The sequence below is a fragment of the Nycticebus coucang genome, chromosome X (genome assembly GCF_027406575.1).
Source record: "Nycticebus coucang isolate mNycCou1 chromosome X, mNycCou1.pri, whole genome shotgun sequence".
Classification (NCBI taxonomy): Eukaryota; Metazoa; Chordata; class Mammalia; order Primates; family Lorisidae; genus Nycticebus; species Nycticebus coucang.
Window position 1 is genome coordinate 25,571,510 of NC_069804.1, and position 22,024 is coordinate 25,593,533.

Consider the following 22,024-nt stretch of genomic DNA (forward strand, 5'->3'; position numbering starts at 1 on the left):
CTCCTTTCAGTACTTGCCCCAGAGGAAAATTCGTTCCCTTTTCCTTGTGGCTAACAGCACCTGTAAAAGTCTCCTGCACATTCACTAGCAGAATTCACAAGTTAAGATTTTGATCATCCACAAGCAGAAAGGAGCACATTCTCATCCTATCGAGACTCTAGAATTTACTTCAAAATCAGTGCAGAAAAGTGATACTCAGTGAGGTTGAACCATCCCCTGCTGAGAGTTTAGAGTCCTTTGGAAAATTTAGTGTGATCCTGTGTTAGAAAGCACCTATTACACAGTAGGCTGTCAAGAAACAGGGAATTTCAAGCAAATTCCCTCTGAGAAAGTCTAGTAGGGATGGATGGGGTTGTCTTCATGGCAAATTCTAATAGTTGTTCTTTTATTGAGCACCTAGTATGTAACAGCTTATGGAAGAGACTACAAGTTCTCATCCACATGGTGTCTTGCTCTCCTGTTCCCTCGCCTCTGAAGTATGAGTACAAGCAACATTTGTCATTTCCAGACACAGGCACTTGAGAGCCAGTCTGCCAGCTTTATGTTTTCTTCTTCTATTCTGGAGTAAACAGAGATTCCGTGCTTAAATGATGGAACCATGGGTTGGAAGCAGCCTGGTTCCCTGCGTCGCCTGACAGCAGACAGCCCCTGCTGTCCTTCACTGAGAAACTAACTTTTATAGTGTGGTGTTGTTTCTATTTCAGATTTTGTTTGTTACATCAGCAAGCAGTTACTTTTATCTAATACTCAGCTGCTATTTCTGCTGTTATGCCCATTTAAATAGTTTAGTTACAAAGATAATGACACGTATATTTTCATGACAAAATAATTCTAACAGTACAGAGAAATTACAATTGCCCATTTTAGCAAATTCCTAGTAAATTTAGTAAGCATCTCCGTAGTTGATAAAATCAGCATATGGTGTGTACTATTTTAAAGCTGATTCTAGGTTTTTTCATACATTGATGTATTATAAAAACATATTGCAATTTTTTTCAAAACAAGAGTTCACTAATCTTTTCTTTTGCCGTATCTAATCTGCTCTTTGGCCAAACTGGTGTATATTTTTCTTTAGGACATTGTTTGTACCACTTGAAGTTCATTTACTTTTCTTTGTCTTACATGTCTCTATATTATGTTTTATTTTTTCTCTTGTTTTTTGAACATACGGGACTTAGATTCAATAACTTTGATGGCATTATCATCTTATTTTATCATCTTTATCATCTCCAGATTAATTTTGATCCAATGATTTAAAAAATTTTATTTATTTTAATTGACAAGTAATATTTGAGTATATTATGGGATAGAAAGTATCCTCCCTATTAGACTTATTCTCCTGCTTCTTTGCACCCAAAAATTGATGGGATGCCAAACATTGTGAATTCGGCCTTTTTCACATTTGTACAACACAACAAGTTCAGGATACTTTTATTTCAATACGTTCATATTTTTGAACTTTGTTCTGTGACTCAATTAAGTTTCTTAGAAACACCATCATCCTTGTTATTCTTGCGTTTAAGGTTTGTTGTGTGTGACCAGAGCAGCATAAATTGAGGACTAATCTCACCCCAGAGATTAAGCCCTTTTGAGTTCGTTCATTCCCTCTCTCCCTCTTTCCCTCTCTCTCCCTCTGATGTTCTGGGCATGACACTGTTTACACTCTGGTGGGAACAGGAAGTTCCCTATGTAGGCCACAATTCTCTGTCTGTGCATGTCTTTGCTGTAGGTACTTTTTCCTGTGAATTCTAGCCACCTGGTCCTCCTCTGACCCTCAGGTTCGTGTCCTCCACAAGAGAAGTTGTCCAGGTTTACATAAGCTACCCCTCAGTGGGCCGTAGGCTCAAGGCAGCAAACAGGGGCAGTTACGTTCTCAGCTTGATAGTTCAGACTCTCAGGAATCACTGTGTTTTGTTGTTGGCAAATTAACAGCTGCCATATATATTTTGCCACTTTTGTCTGTTTGCCATTTTAATTGTTTTAAGCAGGTGGTTAAATATATTTCCTGTTACTTTACCTTCTCCAGAAGTATAAATAGCATAATACAAATTTGAAACTTAAATTATTATGCAAATGACCCCAAACTGTAAAACAATCAACATTTGAAACATATTAGAATAAAAACTTGGGTGGATCCTGTCCTCTCCTCACCCCACCTCTCCTTCCTTCTCTCGCTCCTCTCTTTCCTCTTTCCTTCCTTCCTTCCCTCCCTCCTTCTTTCTTTCTTTTTTTCCTATTTTTTCAAGAAGCATTTGCTCTGAGAATGAGCACTGCTTGCCTGTATAACTATTAGAGCTGATGGGTGAAGTCCCCAACGTGTGAGCCTAGGGGTGTGTCATTTTATTTTAAAAAAATTAATTGACACCTACACAATCATTGACGAGTTTACTCCATCACACATAGTAATGCCAAGTAATTTTTTCATGGAATGTTTCAGATTCTGTGTATGTACATGCAAACCCAAAATCACTAACACACGTTGTAGATATTTATTACTATGACATACATATCTTACCATATTTGAGGGTAAAAATCAAGGCCACTGCACTGGACTATGCAATTGTTTCCACATACTTTAAAGAGATCAGGGCTTCACAAAATCATCCAGTTCTTCCCCTTCACTATAGAAAGCTAATCTTTTTAAACACGGAGACAAAGTTTTGCTTCTGAGCAGAAGGAATAGATCAGTGTTTTTTTTTTTTTTCTCTGAGACTTTACAACCTGACTTGTACTCCATGGATTTTGCTACAGATTCCCCAATTCATATTTAGACTGGGATCCTGACTCATTCTCTACTGAAAATGTAGTTGGTTGGGCAAAGCCTCAGAAGTTGCCAGGACTGATATTACCAGAGAGCCTTTAAGCAACGAACAAAGATCCCATGTGAAGACATAATAAGAGAAGAACGTAGTGACCACAAACCTCCAAACATAAGGACGATCACATCCTTGCCCTGCTTTCAGCCTTGAGAGGTACCAGACAATTGTTTTCAGATTTAGCTGAGATGGTTCAGAATCTGGGCTGGATCTCATGCCATTGTGGAGAAAATCTTCTTTTCTGGGTATCCCCAGATTTTGGCTGGTGTTAGTGATAGAATCAGGTACCTGCCCAAGTAAACTTGCCTCGCCCAGGTAGGGTCGGGTTTATGGCCCGCCCAGGAAGGGTCACACTCATGTCCCTCCCAGAAAATAGGAATGTCACCAATCCTGGCAGCCGTAACGCTTTACCTGTCCTCCATAGCCCATGTGCAGATTTCTCCCTAGTCAGGAATCTCACCTCACCTGCACTGTAATCTTATGAATTGGATCTCCATTTTCCTTTCATCTATATCTGGGAATGATTTTGTCTTTGGGTCCAGAACCTTTCATCTGGTGCCAAAACCTTGGATTGGAGAGAAGCCTCTTTGGAGGACTGAAAATATACCCCACTGAACCTAACCAAATGGACTCTTATTCCTGCAAGACCAAGAGAAACCGTGCACTCTGACCTTGGCTAACACTCATCCACTTCATACCGAGGTGAGCCCTTATTGAAAAACCTGTTCTGCACTTCTTTCCTCTTCCTGTTCCTATTCCACCTCCTCCACTCCCCCATTTTGCGCTCCTGCGTATTTTTATATGATCTCTCGACTCCTTTCACCCACATGTGGAGGCTAATTCCCTCTCCCTCCATCTTGCCCCCTGGTGCCCTACTGTGGGCTCAGGTGCCCCAAGCTGGTTGAGGCCATGTATAGAGGTGGACCCTCTTTTGACTGAAGTCATAAGCGGAGAGTCCAGGTAATCTCCTGACGCCAGCCTCGCCAGCCCTACTGTGGGTCTGCATTGTTTTCAGTAGTTCAGTTCAGTGAACCGGGTTCACTCGTCTAGAATCTTCCCAGAGGTCTAGATTCGGCTGACAACCATAGCACAGGAAGCCCTCTCCGGCTGCAGTCTCCGTTGTTTTATTGGTCCTTTTGTTCCCTTTATTTTCCGCTTACAGCCTCTTCATGTTACCCTTAATCTCATTTACTTTCTTCCTCCAGTTTTTACCGTGGGCACCACTGAGTCATGGATTCCCTTATTGTCTCTAAGTTATCTCTAACTCACCTGAAATCTCTAAGTCACTACCCTGACCTCAAACCTAAACCTCCCATTTTTCTATGTAATACTGCTTGGACTACGTACCAACTTGGCAATGGTTCACATTGGCCTAAACATGGCACCTTCAATATCTCAGTTCTCACTGATCTTAAAAATTACTGTCACGAATTAGCCAAGTGGTCGGAGATTCCTTACATTTCTGCATTCCTCACACTCTGAAATATTCCTTCCCTGTGTTCGCTCTGTGAACCCTCTCAATTCTACTTAAGCAAATACCTCCAAATTTTGCACACACATCTGACTCTCCATTGTCTTCCTTCAATCCAGCAGATAACCCCCCCTCAACTTCCTCCCTACAGACAATCTTCCACCCCTCCCCCTTCTCTAACTTCCACCCCTCCCCCTTCTCCAACTTTCACCCCTCCCCCTTCTCCAATTCCCCAATGGCAGTAAGAGAAAAAAAAAAAAAAGGTGGATCTGGGGTGGAAAAAAACGTGCTAGTCCCTGCTTCACTACCCCATACTAGGGCTGGCCACACCTTTAGACCTCCCACTTCCAAATGCCCCAACCCTTATACCCCCTCGAAGAAGTTGCAGGAACGGAAGGCATTGTCAGTGTCCCTGTCCCATCTTCTCTCTCAGACCTCTCCCACATAAATCAGAGATGAGGCTCATTCTCTACAGATCCCACAAAATACTCTCAGGAATTTAGATATCTAACTCAATCATATGATTTAACCTGGCATGATTTATATGTTATCCTCACCTCCACTCTAACTTCGGAGGAAAGGCAGCAAGTCTGGCCTCAAGCCCAAATTTATGCTGAAGACCTACGGAAAATAGATCAAAATCTTCCAGAAGGAACTAGGGCTGTTCCCCGGGAGGACCCCAATTGGAATTACCAAACTGATGCTGCTGGAATCCACCTCTGTAACCACATGGTCTAGTGTCTTTTAGAGGGGTTAAAGAGAGAGCCCATAAGGCTGTCAGTTATGGTAAGTTAAAAGAAATGATCCCAAAACAGGATGAAAATCTTGCCCAGTTTTTAGCTCGTCTTAAGGAAGCTTTCCTGTGATATATTACTCTATCCCCGGAGAGCTACGAAGGAAAACTCATTGTTTTTTTTTTTTGTTTTTTTGGGAGACTCATTGTTAACATGCATTTTATCTCTTAGTCTGCACCTCATATTTGGAAAAAAATCAAAATAATCCCTCATAACCCTCAAACCTCTCAGCAGATCTTATTAACCTGGCTTTTAAAGTTTTTATAATCATGAGGACGCTTTCACAAGGCAGGGGCTCTCAAAATCCCAGTTATTGGCTTCTAGCATTAGACAAAATCTGGCAGTTTCTCAGAATTCCCCAGAGTACTCTAAAAAATGAGATTTCCACTGGGACTGTGTTGTAAATGCAGCAGGCCAGGTCACTGGGCAAAACTATGCCCAAACACCAACCCTCCCCACAAACCGTGTCCAGCCTGCAGAAGGCCTCACTGGAAGATTAACTGACCAAATTCTTCTGAGAATTCGGTTCGCAGACACTCCCAGAACTGGGTTAACTTCTGCCCAGGTTCTCCAGAGAAGGTGGTTCATGGACACACCCAAAACGTGTCTGAATTTCCAGACCTTCTAGGCCTCGTTGTTTAAGACTCATGGTTTCCAGAGGATTAGAGTGCCCCCTGGATAATTACAAAGTCTAAACCACGGAGGAATTTGCTGGTGGAAGGTAAGCAAATTTCTTCTTTAATATAAACACGGGAGCAACCTTTTCCACACTGCCATCTTGTATAGGTCCTTTAGAACAGACAGAGATCTCGATGATGGGTATTGATGGTAATGTAATCCACCCCTGGGCTACTCCGCCTTTATGGTGACCTCTTTCTCTCATTCATTCCTTATTATTCCCTCATGTAAGGTTTCCTTACTTGGTAGTGATATTCTCTCAAAATTGCAAGCAACCTTGACGATTCCCTCTGGTCCCCACCTCTCACTGCCCATCCTGCTCCTCTCCAACCTCTCCCCAACCACCCCTCCAATCTCTCAATCTGACCTCCCTGTACAGCCCATTGTAACACTATCTACCCTTTTCCAAATATTTCTCTTTTTCCCTTACCGAATAATCCTGAAGACACCTGGTTTATTAATGGCAGCTCTTTTAAACCCACTGCTCACTCCATTGCCAAGGCAGGTTCTCCTATTGTGTCTTCTTCCCACATTATCACCTGTTACTCTGCCCCTGGGCACTTCCTCGCAATAAGCAGGACACTTAGCCCTCACTAAAGCCTTACAACTACACCAGGTAGCCATATGGCATGAAAAGGGATTCATTACCACCCAAGGCTCCTCTATCATCAATGCCACACTCGTTAAAAACCTCCTAAATGGAGCTACACTTCCAAAGGAAGCTGCCATTATTCACTGTAAAGGTCACCACACTATTCCTAGATTTGGTCTCCCCAACTCTATTCAGAGCACCAATGGCCCAGATTTCATTAGCCAAATCACCTCCCAAATCTCACAAGCCCTAGGAATTCAGTGACATCTACATGTATATTATAGCCCTCAATCATCAGGAAAAGTAGAACAGGCAAATAGCATTCTTAAACAACATCTCACAAAATTAATACTCTAAGACAAACAAGATTGGATTAAACTCCTGGCCCAGATTTCATTAGCCACATCACCTCCCAATTCTTACAAGCCCTAGGAATTCTGTGGCATCTACATGTACCTTACAGACCCCAATCATCAGGAAAACGTCTCACAAAATTAGTATCCCAACACAAACAAGATAGGATTAAACTCCTTCCCGTCATCTTACTCCACATTCTCTCTAACCCCCTCTTTTATAGCCCATTAGAAATAATGTATGGGTGGCGCCTGTGGCTCAGTGAGTAGGGCGCCAGCCCCATATGCTGAGGGTGGCAGGTTCAAACCCAGTCCCAGCTAAACTGCAAAAAAAAAAATAGCCGGGCATTGTGGCAGGCACCTGTAGTCCCAGCTGCTCCGGAGGCTGAGGCAAGAGAATCGCGTAAGCCCAAGAGTTAGAGGTTGCTGTGAGCCGTGTGATGTCATGGCACTCTACCTGAGGGCGGTACAGTGAGACTCTGTCTCTACAAAAAAAAAAAAAGAAATAATGTATGGCAGAACTAGAGATGAACTTAGGAAAACAATCCATCAGCTTTTACTCCAACCCTCAGCAGAGAAAGTCACAGACCAAGTGGCAGGGCAACAAGTTCTCCTCAAATCTCCCTTGCCCTACAAGACTTTATCTCCTCATGGGACAGGCACTCACAGGGTTCTTTACAGCACCCCCATGTCTGTTCACCTAGTCGACCCCCCAGGTTGGATTCACTGATTCTGAATAAAACTGTGTCCTATAGAAAAACTTCCAACACTGAAGAGCTATCACTGGAAGTCACAATTACTGTCTCCTGCCACCTTAAAATCTCCAGGATCCCTGAAAAATCAACTGCCTAATAAATGTGTAACATTCCTCCTTGATTTTTTCCTTTTCTCTGTAACTTTTCTCAGAATGCCTGGCTACTTTCACACATTCAAGGTTGGAATGACCTCCTTGAAGACTCTAAAAATTTGTGGCTACAGGGCACCTTCAAAGATTTTCAACCTGAAGAAACTCAATTTTCTTCTTCCTTCTTTTTTTCCTTCTGGCTAACCTTCTGTCAATTTTGGCCTTTCTCCCCTCCCCTTCAACCTCAACTGATGATAAAGTCACTAATTACAATCCTTCTCATTCTCAAATATAGATCAGCATTTCCTTCCTACATGTCTTGATTTATTGAACATACAATCATCTGAAAACTGCTGATATCCTCACCCTACTGGATACCAACCACCTCAAACTGGAAAAACCAAAGAATTCCTGTAAACACCACTCCCCTCTCATTCTTTTTACAGGCAGCCCACACAGCTCCTCCCACTGGAAGGAGCAGTCAAAGAGATGCCATGATCATCACCTTACCTCTTTCTAATAAACTAAAGAAACTGGTATGATAGAATCAGGTTATCTGCCCAAATAATCTTGCCCCACCCAGGCAGGGTCAGGTTCATGGCCCTTCCAGGAAGGGTCACACCCATGTCCATCCCAGGAAATAGGAATGCCACCAATCCTGATAGCCCAAACCCTTTAAATCCCTGTCTACCATAAACCACGGGTGGATTTCTCCTTAGTCAGGAATCTCAGCCCACCTGCACTCTAGGTGGAATAAAAGCCACTTTAATCACATGAATTGGATTTCTGTTTTCCTTTCATCTCACCTCTGGGAATGATTTTATTCCTGGATCCGGAACCTTTCAGTTAGGAACATGCAACATTCCCCATGGCCCCTCGGATCACCTCGTTTACTAGCAATAGCTCTGCAGGTGTTTCAGTTATCAATGAAGAGCAGCCTAATGATAAAAATTCAAGCATTTCACAAACCCCACTTGCCCCTGAGAACTCTTGCAGAAACCCTCTAACCAAGAAAGTGGCTTTTTTTATTCACTTCCTTTTCCGCAAATATAAACTTATTTCGTGAAGGCACATCCGCTCACAAAGGCCAAGAAAAAGTCCAAGGAACACTCCCCTGTAATTCGATGAAGTTCTCTGATACATGGAACTGGTGACTGACCATAACTTGAACACTTTAACTCATTTATTTCTATGCCTTTATCAGCAAACTGCAACTCACCAATGATAGGGGTTGAATGCTGGTAGAGGATGCTGAATACCTGTCTCCTGATGATTCTTCAGACTGTAACCTTCAACAAGGGCAACTCCACCACTGAGGAGGAAATCTGAGAATTCTTGAACATGATGAAAACATATGCTGGGAAAAACACTGAAAAACAGCTGTGGAGAGTCCAGAAAGTTCATTACCAAAGATTTGATACAGGACAAGTGCTTGGAGTACCAGCAAGTTACCCAAAGTAATCTTACACGCTATAAACTCCTGTGAGGCCCAAGAGCTCAAACTGAAACCAGAAGAAAATAAAAGTTCTAATATTTTTGGCCAAGGTCAATGACATGTTCCTGTTTGTTTTTATCCCAGTGTAAAGAGCCATAGTGAAATGAGGAAAGGAGCTAGAACCAGGGTTGCAGCCGGGTAGCCTCTATTACTATAGCTAGGGCATGTTCCGGGGCCAATTTCTGTAGTTTTTATACCCCTAGTGAAGTCTGAGGCAGATTTGTCCCTCTGTGGTTGAATAGGGCAAACAACCTAGCAAGTCGTGAAGGAGCAGCTTTGGGCAATGTATGTATATATATCATCTTTGTCTTCTTGTCTTACTGAGTAACTTGGAGATGTTCCCCCCTTCCTTCCTTCCTTCTAACCTTCTTTTCTTCATTTTGTTCTTTCTTAATTCTTTCCTTTCCCTTTTTTATTTTTTTTTTTTTTTAATTTTTGCCTGGGCTGGGTTTGAACCCGCCACCTCTGGCATATGGGAGCGGCGCCCTACTCCTTGAGCCACAGGCGCCGCCCTTTCCTTTCTTCCTATTTTCATTTCCTTCCCTTTTCCCTCCCTCTCTCCTTCCCTCTTCCCTTCTTTCCATCATTCTTTCTTTCCAATTAATTTGCAATTGTTATTCCTTGTAAAATAACGTTTAAACAGCTTCCGAATATAAATTTATGAATCGCTGCTTCAATTATACATTTATTTCTGTGTATCAGGTTTAAGAATAGAAGTATGATATCTTGAGAAGCAAATTGAGTTTTTCAAGTATGCCATCTTGCAAAACAAATTCAGAATAATTTTATATTATTTTATGATCTGAAACAAGATAATGCGGCAATAAAGTAAGTGTTTAAATGGAAATATGAAACAACATTAATTTGTTAGGCTTAAAAAATGGAAATATATAAGTAACAGATGTGCAAGTTATAGATTTCCTAAATTTTTAGTGTGTTGTTATTTAAAATTTATATATATATATACATGCATACCTAGACTTTTTTTAGCTTATTAAAGAATAAAGGGAAATGAAATCTTAATAAATTATATACTATTTTTTGACTGAGCATCTTAATCAGCAGAAATGTATTTCTCATACGTTTGGAAGCTGAGAATTATAAGAAGCATAAGATCAAGACACCTGCAGATTTGGGGTCCAATGAGGGCGCACTTACTGGTTTGAAAATGGCTGTCTTTGCATGACATCCTCACATAGCAGAGAACAGAGACATGAAAAAGAAGCTCACTCCTCTCTTCTCATAAGGGCACTAATCCTATTTTTAAGAACTCCACCCTTACTAATTACTATCCAAAGGCCTTGCCTCTGTATGAATGGGCCAGTGAACATTATTATATACGGAATGTCTGTGTCCCCTGCCCCAAATTTGTATCACTTGGGGAGAATGAAAACATTCATTTTATAACAGTGTGTTTTGGCTCAATTATCCTTAAATATTATTTGAATATAGACTTTTTTGTAAAGCACTATGCTACTGGTGGAGATACCAGGATTTCTGTTAAAGGAGTTGTTGGAAGTTGGTGGGATATAATGATAGACAAAAGAGATACTTTTAAGAATGGAAAGAACAGGTTGGACTCCAGGTGATAGCAATTAAATGTGTATTGAGCTAAGTCTGTTTGGGAATGTGAAAACTGTAATTCTTCATGGGCACTCATGTTTTAAGTTTAGTACAGTGGTCGGTGAGGTAGGGTGGTGGGGTGGTGAACTGGCACTAGAGCCTCACACCAGCTCTTAGTTCCACAGACAAAAGGAAAGAAATTCTGCTGACAAACTGAGTGACCATGGAAATTGATTTTTTTCTTGGTCATTTCCACTTTCTAGTCCAGCATGTAAGGAGCTTTGACATTATCACTTCCATCCTCCCAATAAGAAAAGAGCTAAACAACCTGAAAATTAACAACTTTTATTAGATCAATCAGAGAACTGAGATCATGGTGTTACCCAACAAATAGGGATTGGCCACCTGTCACTGTCAGCCAGATGTAGAGATGGGGGTTAGGTGTACCAAATTTTATTTGTCAAAGGCCAGCAATTCTGGAGAACAGACTTTCACATTTGTTCTGTCTCAGTTACAATTTTAATACTTTTTATAAAGGGAATATCAAGAAACAAATCTAGAAAAATTTAACTTTATCGGACAGAAAACAGGATCAACTCTAACAATTTGAAATGTTTAAATAACATAAAAATAATTTTCACTTTAACAAATTATCTAAGAGAATCATCAAAGAAAACATCATATTACCAAAGTAACCTTTACTCTACCAATATCACAACACCTATTGACTATGTGTGACTCCTTTTTCAATGTCTCTGGAGACAAATATTCACACAACCATGGTGAAACCTTAACTAGATAATCATGGGGTTGTTGTGTGGGAAGGAATGAGAGCTGAGCAGACTAGCTCAGCTGTTCTGCTTCAGCTTAGCTTGTCAGACTCCATCTCGCAGGCTGGAGTCTCAGCCTCAACAGTACAAACTGCTTCCCCCACCAAACTGAATAGACAGATTGGAAGATGGAATCCATAGCTCACTGGAGGATAAGTCCAGACGCAGAAGCCACTGCTAGAGACGGTACCAGAATAGACAAACTTAAACTGTGTTTGACAAATTGCTGGATCCTCAGTGTACACTAGCTTGACAGTGCGGCCCCGTTTAATAAAAGCCCACATACTTCAGTGAGTTTTACCTCCAGATGTCCTAACAGGTTCTCACAGTGAAGACTGAAAGTTAGATATAAATGCCCTTATACTTACAGCAGGGAGAGAGAGAAAGATATTTTGAAATGTACCTCACATGATCTCTACATTGTAACAAGGCCCTGCCTAAAGAGAAACTATAAAAAACAGAGCCAGTATAATAGGCAAAGGTTTTATCAGGTCCTAAACAACTTGGAGGAAAGGAAATTCCCAACTCTAGCCCCCTCAAGCCTTCTAAATGGCAGAAGGAAAATATTGAGTTATGGACCCTCTTGACTTCCTCTTTTACATAGGGGTATAAAAATCAAGAAGTACTTGTGAAATCGTAGTCCAAGGACAGACGCTCACTAAAAGAGTGAGAACTAATCACAGGATTATAGAATCGTTCCACATTCACCCCATACTTACCGCCATCAGCAGGACTTGTGTATAATAAAAGAAAATTATAACTGAAAGAACTATACATCTCAGATCTTATTAAAGAAGAACAGGGAGAGAATAATGTGGACATTAGAGGAATTTTTAATCTCAAATGCTCACATCTACACCAAACGGTAAACACACCACAATTCTAACCACATAAAATCTCAGACTAAAGATATATTTATCTCAGTTCCTTTTCCCCAGTACACTACAATTGGCTTTCAAAAAAAAATTACGAAGCCTACTAAAATGTACCAAAAACCCCCACAGTGTGAAAAGACAGCATACATCAGAACCAGACTCTGATATGGCAGACATTTTGGAATTATCAGACCAGGAATTTAGAACAGCTACGTCTACTATGCCAAGGGCTATAATAGAAAATGTAAACAACATGTGAGAATAGGTGGGTGATATAAGAAGAAAGATGACAAAGAGAAGAATGGAGTTAAAGACATAAAATGTTAAAAGAAAAATAACCAACGTAGAATTCTGTATTTAGCAAAATCATCCTTCAAAATGAAGAAGAAAGACTTTCTCATACAAATAAAAACAAAGAACTCAGGAAACTCTTCACCAGTAGACATGCACCTACAGGCACAGATGAATCCTTGACTTCACCTTTCAGCCTTAAAAATCTAACTTGAGATTCCGTACAAAAAAAGTTCCAGCAAAACCAATTTCAAAAAGCCTATATGGTCAGTAACTATTCTTCTTGCACTTCATGCAAATAATCTAGCCAAGTACAATAAAAGTAAAATTTATGTTGCAAATAAATTGGCCCTACTGATGGAATTCCTTCCTGGAGAAGGTACTTGGTCTCAGAGATTCAAATAATAAACCTATAGACCATACAGATCAGTGACAAGATAGGATTTATTAGATAGAAAGGAATAGGGAAGGGAGAAAAGGCACCAGAGCCTCTGTCAGAGGGGGGAGACCCAAGTGGGAAGTTGTATTAAGCGGTGATACACTGTTTAGTAAATAGGAAGGTCCTGAGAATTATTTTTGACCAGGATTTGGAAGACAGGAAGACACCTATTCAGTGTTGGTTAGCGAATGAATGAATGAGTATATTAACAGATGAGCACAGTCCTTCCAGTTTCATGCAAAAGTGGCAGGGAGTCCACTCCAGAAGAGGCCCAGATTACATGAAATACTAGAAAAAACTGGGGCGGCGCCTGTGGCTCAGTGAGTAGGGCGCCGGTCCCATATGCCGGAGGTGGCAGGTTCAAACCCAGCCCCGGCCAAAAACTACAAAAAAAAAAAAAAAAAGAAAAAACTGCTTTCCTCCCATTTTGCCTGTATTCTGAGAGTGTAGTTTGGAGAAAAGAGAGTCTGTTTGCCCAGACCTAGAAAACAGAGGTCCCTTTTAGCCCTGGATGGGGGAACCCAATATCACTACTATGATTTGCCCTTAATAAAAATGAGAAACTAAAGAGAGAAAAAATGTATTTCAGAAGAACCTACCATACAGCTGTCATTAGATTCTAATCTTGTTCATTATATTTGGGTTTTGATTATTTGCCTATAATTTGGCATTGATTATTCTTGATTTAATTTCCCTCCTCTATGGAACAGAGTCTCCTAAGAATGAGCCTTCCTAGTGGTGTGGAATTGGATGTAATATATAACCATGAAATCATGTCATCTACACTGCTTTTTCCAAAAGACTTTGAAGAATGGGAGAAAGTAAAAAAAATAAAATAAAAATCTCAAGAACCCATTCTCAAGTCCTTATGCAAGACGGAAGGAAAAGGCCTCAGGGATCTGGGAAGGACTAGCCCCACAGGTAATTTTATTAGTTAAATTCTTGCTGGTCTCAGTTAAGCAAGGACATGCAAATTGTAACTTTAAGTCTGCAAGGTAAGTCTACCTTATAAAACTAACTTCTGTTGAACATTTTACTAGCAATGAATTATAAGTTTATCTTCCCGAGTACAGAAAAGTGTCAAGATAAGATTAAATGTTCTTCTTTGTATCCAAGGTCATCAACATAATTGATGCTTCCTTCACTGCCTTTTACTCTTCTAACATTTGCCTTATCTTGTTATGCCCAGGAGTCTCTCAAAGACCACACTACCACAAAAGTTGAATTAAAAAGGAGTGCTTTCAGTGAAGAGCCAGCTGGCAACTGCCTTAGTGTCCCAACATGGGGTTTCTGAGAGTAGCCACGAGTTGTCTGAGGCTCTGACTTTTATAACGCAGAACTTTTCCATGGGGCAGGCATGCATAATTACAGAAGCAAAAACAGAAATTAGGGGAAATCATGAGTGTAGTCAGTTTATAATGTTATGATCATGAGAGCACTTAGTAATTCGTTTTTACACAACAAATATAATCTACCTATGTCTTAAGGTAGTGCAGGGAGGGGGACTAGCAGGTGGGGGTCATAAACACCATGATCACAAAAAGCTATAATCACCAAAGATATGATAACGAGTGCAGTCAGTAACTTACATCACTAACAATTTTAGTGGAATGCATTCACGGTTATACAATGGGAGGCCAAACAAGAGGAACCAGTTTCAAAGGTACTGGAATAGAACAGAAAAGGAGTAAACAGTAAAGTGGAGTCAAACTTGCTCTGTTAACATTTCCATATCATATACAGATGGCACGAAGACCACCTGAACATAATCACAAGGGTTGTTGTCACAAGGGTAGTTAGTGTCTTTCAACACAATTCTAATAATTCTAACAGTTCTGAGCAGGTACACTTAAAATACCGTGCAATGGGTGGGGAGGTAAGCGGAACCGTTTTTTCTTTTCTTTTTTTTTTTTAATGCAATAAAATGTAACAAAACAACAGAATGGAATCAGGCCCTCTTAGCCTTCCCACTGATTCTCAGGAATAAGAATTATATGAAAATGGAGTAAGACTTGCTTCTCTTTCACCTTAACAGTCTCATGTAAAACATAGATTTCCTGGGGCTCACATTTTGCCTCACTGTCCAGCTCTCTGCTCTTTTTTATTGTTTCTGTACACTCTGTCTCTCTTAAATACTAAAGTTCCAAAATTCCCTTTTGAAAAAAGTCACAGATTTGTCTGTGGTGTGTGTTTTTCTTGGGCACATAATCAAATTTTGGCTTAATAAACCTCTACTGATTGAGATCTTTGCCTCAGTCACTTATTTTGGGTTGTCATCTGCAATGAATGTTAAAAGAAGTACTTCACAGGAAAGAAACATGATATAGATAAGAAACTCAGATTTACATACAAATAGAAGAATATTACAGAATAAATGAAAGTAAACTAAAAATATTTTATTTCTTATCCTTAGTTAATCCAGCAAATAACAGTTTGTTCAAAATAATAATTGCAGCAATGAACTCAGCACCTATAGCTCAGTGGTTAGTGTGCTGGGCACATACACCAGGGTTGGCAGGTTCAAACCTTGCCAGAGCCTGCTAAACAATGACAACAACAACAACAACATATAGCCAGGTGTTGTGGCCAGCACCAGTAGTCCCAGCTACTTGGGAGGCCAAAGCAAGAGAATCACTTAAGCCCAAGAGTTTGAGGTTGCTGTGAGCTGTGATCCCATGGCACTCTACCAGGGGTGACATAGTGAGACTCTGTCTCAAAAGAAAAATAATAATAATTGCAGCAATATATTGAATAATTTAGTGATTATACCTTTTTTCTGTTATTGTTGTTGTTATTCTTTTTTGGTAGAGTTGGGGTCTTACTCTCTGGGCTGGCCTGGAGTGTGGTGGCACAACCTTAGCTCATTATAACCTTCAACTCCTGGGTTGAACCAATCCTTCTAGCCCAGACGCCTGAGTAGCTAGGACTACAGGCAGGCGCTACCATGCCCAGATAATTTTTGTTTTTCTGTACAGACAGGGTCTCACTATGTTGTCCATGCTGGTGTCAAACTTCTGGCTTCAAGAGATTCTGCTCCCTCAACCTTTCAAAGTTCTGGAATTATAGGCATGAATCACTGTGCCTAGTGATTTATACCTTATGAATAAGTAAAATAAATGAAAACTATATTATAAAAGAGAGAAGAGAGGTATTGATAATGTTTCTCTATAAAGTAGTCACATTACCTGTGAAATGGTAGAGTTCTTGGAATTTGAACTTGGATGAGTTGCAAACGTATATTGCAAATTCTAGTGCAATCAATAAAAGAAGTAACAAAAAGATGTACAATTGCTATGCTAAGAGAGAAAAGAAAATGGAATTGGAGAAAATGTTCAATTAAAATCAGAGATGGCAGCAAAAGAGTGAAAGGCAAACAGAGAAAACAACGACTGACAACAACAACAACAAAGAAAAACTAACAAATATGGTCAGTATTAATCCAGCTATACCAATGACCACTTTAAAAGTCAGTAGTCTGAATACCAATCAAAAGACAGAAAGTTTCAGAAGGATTAAAACAATAAGATAAAACTCTGTTGTCTACAACAAACCACTCTAAATATAAAGACTGAGATAAATTAAAAGTAATGGAATAAAAAAGACATACCATTTTAAGACAACTTAAAAGAAATGTGGAGTAACCATATTTATTTCAAACAAAGCAAAATTTAGATGAAGGAAAATTGTAAGGGTTTAAGTGGGGCATTACTTAATGATAAAAGGGTAAATTCTCCGAGAAGATATAACAATCATCATCATGTACACACCAAAAGACGCAGTGTTAGAAAGAGTCACACGAGGAAAATACTAATGAGACAAACCCACTCTTAAAGTTGAATACTTTAAAACATCTCTACAGCAACTGACAGATAAAGCAGACAGAAAATCAGTAGAAATACAGTTGAACTGAACAGCATCATGAATTAACTGGATCTAAATAACTTTTACAGAACACTTAACACAAATAGATCAGAAAACACATTTTCTCAAGCTTACATGGATCATACACCAAGATAAACCACATTCTGTCCATAAAAAAATACATCGGTAGTGAAATAAAAATCATACAAAGTATGCTCTACGACCAACCACAGTGTAACTAAACTAGAAAGTGGTGACAGAAAGAGGTAAGGAAAATGTCAAAATACTTGGAGATTAAATAAGATACTTATAAATAAGACATGGGAAAAAGAAGGAAATTTTTGACAGAAATTTTTAAAAAATTAATTTCATTTTGAACTACATGAAATGAAAATTCAACATATCAAAATGTGTACAGTATAGCCAAAGTAGTGCTAGGAGGGAAATTTATAGTACTGAATGCATCTATCAGAAAAGAAGATATATCTAATATAACAATCTAAACTTCCACCTAGAAAAAAGCAAATTAAACCAAAAATAAGAAAGAAATGATAAATATTGGAGCAGAAATCAGTGAAACTGAAGGCATTAATAAGGAAAATCAACAAAACTAAAAGCCAGTTTTTGATAGGATTTAAAAAAATTGATAAACATGAACTTTTAAAATATATTTAGTGGCCATTTATGTATCTTCTTTTGAAAAGCTTCTATTCGTGTTTTTGGTCCACTTTTTAGTGGAGTTGGTTTCTTTCTCCTTGCTGATTTCCTTGAGTTCTTTGAGTGTCTGAATAGTAGCCCTTTACTGCGCATATAGCTTGCAAACATTTTCTCCTATTCTGTGGGCTGTATATTTGCTCTGTTTTTAATTTACTTAGCTGTGCAGAAGCTTTTAGTTTAATGAAACCCCATTTATTTATTTTTCTTGTTGCTATGATTGCCATTGTGGTCTCATCCATAAATTCTTTGCCAAGGCTGATAACTAGATGATTTTGTTCTACATGTTTCTTTAGAATTCTTATGGTTTCATGCCTTGTACATATTTAAGTCTTTCATCAATCTTAAATTAATTCATTTGGAAATGCAAATTAAAATCACAACGATTTATCACCTTATCATTATCAGAATACTTTTATTAAAAAGTGTAAAAACAGGGTGGCACCTGTGGCTCAAGGAGTAGGGTGCTGGACCCATAAACCAGAGGAGGCGGGTTCAAACCCATCCTGGGCCAAAAAAAATGAAAAATAAAAAACAACAACAAAAAAAAAAAAACTGTAAAAACAACAGATGTTAAAAATAATAAAAATTATAAACAACAGATGTTGGTACAGATGCAGAGAAAAAGGAGCACTTACACATTGTTGGTGGGCAATTAATGTAAACTCTATGGAAAACAGTATGGAGATTACTCTATAATCTAAAAACTAAAAGTAGATAAACCATGTGATGCAGCAATCCAACTACGGGGTATTTACCCAAAGGAAAAAAGTAATTTCATCAAAAAGTCACCTGCACTCAGATGTTTATTGCAGCAGAATTTATAATTGTAAAGATGGAAAATCAACTCATGTGATAAATTCATAAATGAGTTAACAAAATGTGGTAAATATATGAATATATATCATGGAATACTACTTAGTCATAAAATAGAATGAATTAATGCCTTTTGGAACACTTTAGATAGAACTGAAGACCATTATCTTAAGTGAAGTATCTAAGGGATGGAAAAATACATACCACACATACTCACTATTAAAGTGGAACTAACTGATGAGCACACATGTGCACAAAGGAATGTAAAACTTAGTAGAAATCAAACAGCAAGGAGGGTGGGGGAGGGAGAGGCAGAAACCCACCTAATGGGCACAATGAATGCTATTTGGGTGATAGGCACATGCATAGCTGTGACTCAAGCATTATGAAAGTGTTCCACGTAATCAAAATGTTTGTAGCCCCTTAATACTTTGAAATTTTAAAAACTCACAAACCTCCATTCATGTTAAATAAGAAACGAGAAGATACAAATTGCCAATACCAAGAACGAAAAAGGGGTCATCATTAATGATTCTTTGGACATTTAAAAGATAGAAAAACATATATTATGAACTATTAGAACAACTCTAAACCCACCAATTTAGTAGCCTAGATGAGACAGACCAATTCCTTCAAAGACATAATCTACCAAAACTCACACAAGGAGAGATAGATCATCTGAACAAGCCCACATCTATTAAAGATATTGAATCAATAATTAATAACCTTCCCCAAATGAAAAAAAAAAACAGTCAAAAATGAATTCTAACAGATGTTCAGGAATAAATTGTACCAATTTGCAAATAAGCACCTCAGAAGATGCAAAACATCGTGTATCGTTATGGAATTTCAAATTAAAACAGCAATGAGATATCATTACACACCTATTAGAATGGTTGAAAGACAAAACACTGACAAGACTTACAGGTGAAAAGGATGTAAAGCATTATGATCCCTCATTCAGTGATGAGCGGGATGCAACAATGGTACAGCCTTTTTGGAAGACAGTTTGGCAATATTTTACAAAATTAAAAATACTCTCACCATATGATCCAGCAATTGCGCTCCTTGGTATTTACCCAAACAATTTAACAATTTATGTCCTCACAAAAGACTACACACAAATGTTCAAAGCAGCTTTATTCAGAGATATCAAAACTTAGAGGAAACCCAAGATATCTTTCAATAGGTTAATAGATAAACAAAGTGTGGTACACACATGCAATGGAGTATTATTTTATTTATTTCTTATTTTTGCAGTTTTTGGCCGGGGCCAGGTTTGAACCCGCCACCTCCAGTACATGGGGCCGGCGTCCTACTCCTTGAGCCACAGACACCACCCAACAATGTAATATTATTTAGAAATAAAAAGAAATGAGCTATTAAGCCATGAAAAAACATGGAGGAACCCTAAATGCATATTGCGAAGTGAAAGCAGACCATCTGAAAAAGCTATATATGATTCTAGCTATATGACATTCCCAAAAGGTGAAATTATGTACAGTTAAAAAATGAGCAATCTGGAGGATGAAGGGAGGAATAAGTGGGGATCAAAGCAATTTCTTAGCATAGTAACATTGGGCTGCATGATATTATGGTGGATATATGTCATGAATTTTAAAAAACCCATAGAATATATAACAAAGAGTGAACTCTAATATAAACTATTGACTGTAGTTAATAATAATGTGTTAATATTGGCTTATCAGTCTTTGTTTAGTTTCAGATTAATAGGAGGGTACAAATGATTAGGTTACAATGGTTGTGTTTGTTAGCTAAGGTCCCTGTTGTAGTTGTGTCCCACACATGGGAAGAGTGCTATATACCCTTATATTGTGCCCATTAGTTGGGAGCACACCAATCCCCTTCCCGCCTCCCTCTTCCCTTCTCCCCCTACCTCCAACTTGAGTTAAACTGAGTTTTTCTCTTATGTGGGTGTGTACTACTATGAAGTCAATTCAACAGCTGATGTCGTAGTAGTATTGAATATACTGGATACTTCCTTTTCCATTCTTGTGTTACGTTACTAAGAAGAATGTGTTTCAATTCCATCCAGGTAAATACAGAAGATGTAAAGCCTCCATCTTCTTTATGTCTGAATAGTACTCGACAGTATACATATACCACAGTTTATGAATCCATTCATGGGTTGATGGGCACTTGGGTTCTCTCCACACCTTGGCGATTGTGAAGTGTGGCTCATCAATCTCAACAAATATACCACCCTAAGGTAAGATTTAATGATGAGAAATTGTGAGAAGGGACAAGAAGATATATGTATGGGAACTCTTTGTACTTTCTGTGCATGTAACTGCTCTAAAAAATAGCTCATCAATTAAAAAAAATGCCCCCCACCAGGTATATTTTTCAAGCAGTTTCTATTTTTCTGCAAAATTCATAAATATATTTGCAGTTCACCAATTATTTGTATTGATTTTCTCACGTGAAACATTTTCACTCCTTAAAACAAAAAGTCATTCTGTCACTAGCAGGTAAATTTGTTCAAGTGTCTGCTACATGAATAAGTAAAACATAACAGAGCAAAACACCTCAGGAAAACCTGCTTTAAATAATTCTCTATATCTGTCCTCAATAATTTTTATATTTCCTAGTGTTTGTATGCATAAATACACAACCACAAAATATACACATACATGTATACATTCAAAATATTATACATTAAAAGACATACATTCACCTTGTAAAAAATTTGAGCACTGTGTATAAAGCTCTATTAGCACAATTGCTCGAAACTGCACAAGCACTAATTAAAGAAATACTTGTTGCATTATATATATTTCTTAGAAAAAATGTTTAAAATGTCCAAACAATTCAAGAAACTGTTGAATGAACAGCTTATTAAACACAAAGGAGAACATTGAAAATAATTAAGATAAATGCAAAGGTCATGAATTAGAAAATAGTAGAGAAAACTAATAAAAGCCAGTTCTTTGAAAGTATTTAAATAAGAACTTATATAAGTGTCATCAATTACAAAATAAAGAAACATAAAGATAAATAGATAAATAAAATTATATAAAACTTAGGAACAGGAGAGATTTACACTAATAATGGAACACTATAGCTAAGTATTATTAATATTTCAAGATGAGAAATTGTGAATGGGGAAAGGACTCTATCTAAAGAATTTCATGGTATAAACTAAAAGGAATTTTAGAAACAGAAAATTATCATCATGGAGCCCCTAATGGATTAATGGATAAAATTAGTGGCTTTGGACATCACCAGAGAAGAGAAAACAGATATTATTTATTTCTAAGTGAAAGTGCTCCATGACATCTGGAGTACACTTGCCAATAAACAAATGAATAAACATTAATCTAAAAAGGATTCTACTTATAAAATTTGAGGATTGTTAATGGTAGATGTCAGGTAATGAGTTCACTATTCTCTTCTCTGTATTGTATATATTTGAGAATTTCCGTGATAAAAAGAATTTTATTTTAAATATCATTCCGTTAAATATGAAAAGATAAGTAAAATGGAGCAATTTCCAGCAAAATCTAAATGACTAAAAAGGTTCACAAAGAAATAAAAATCTTCACTTGCACAATACCAAACTGAACTATAT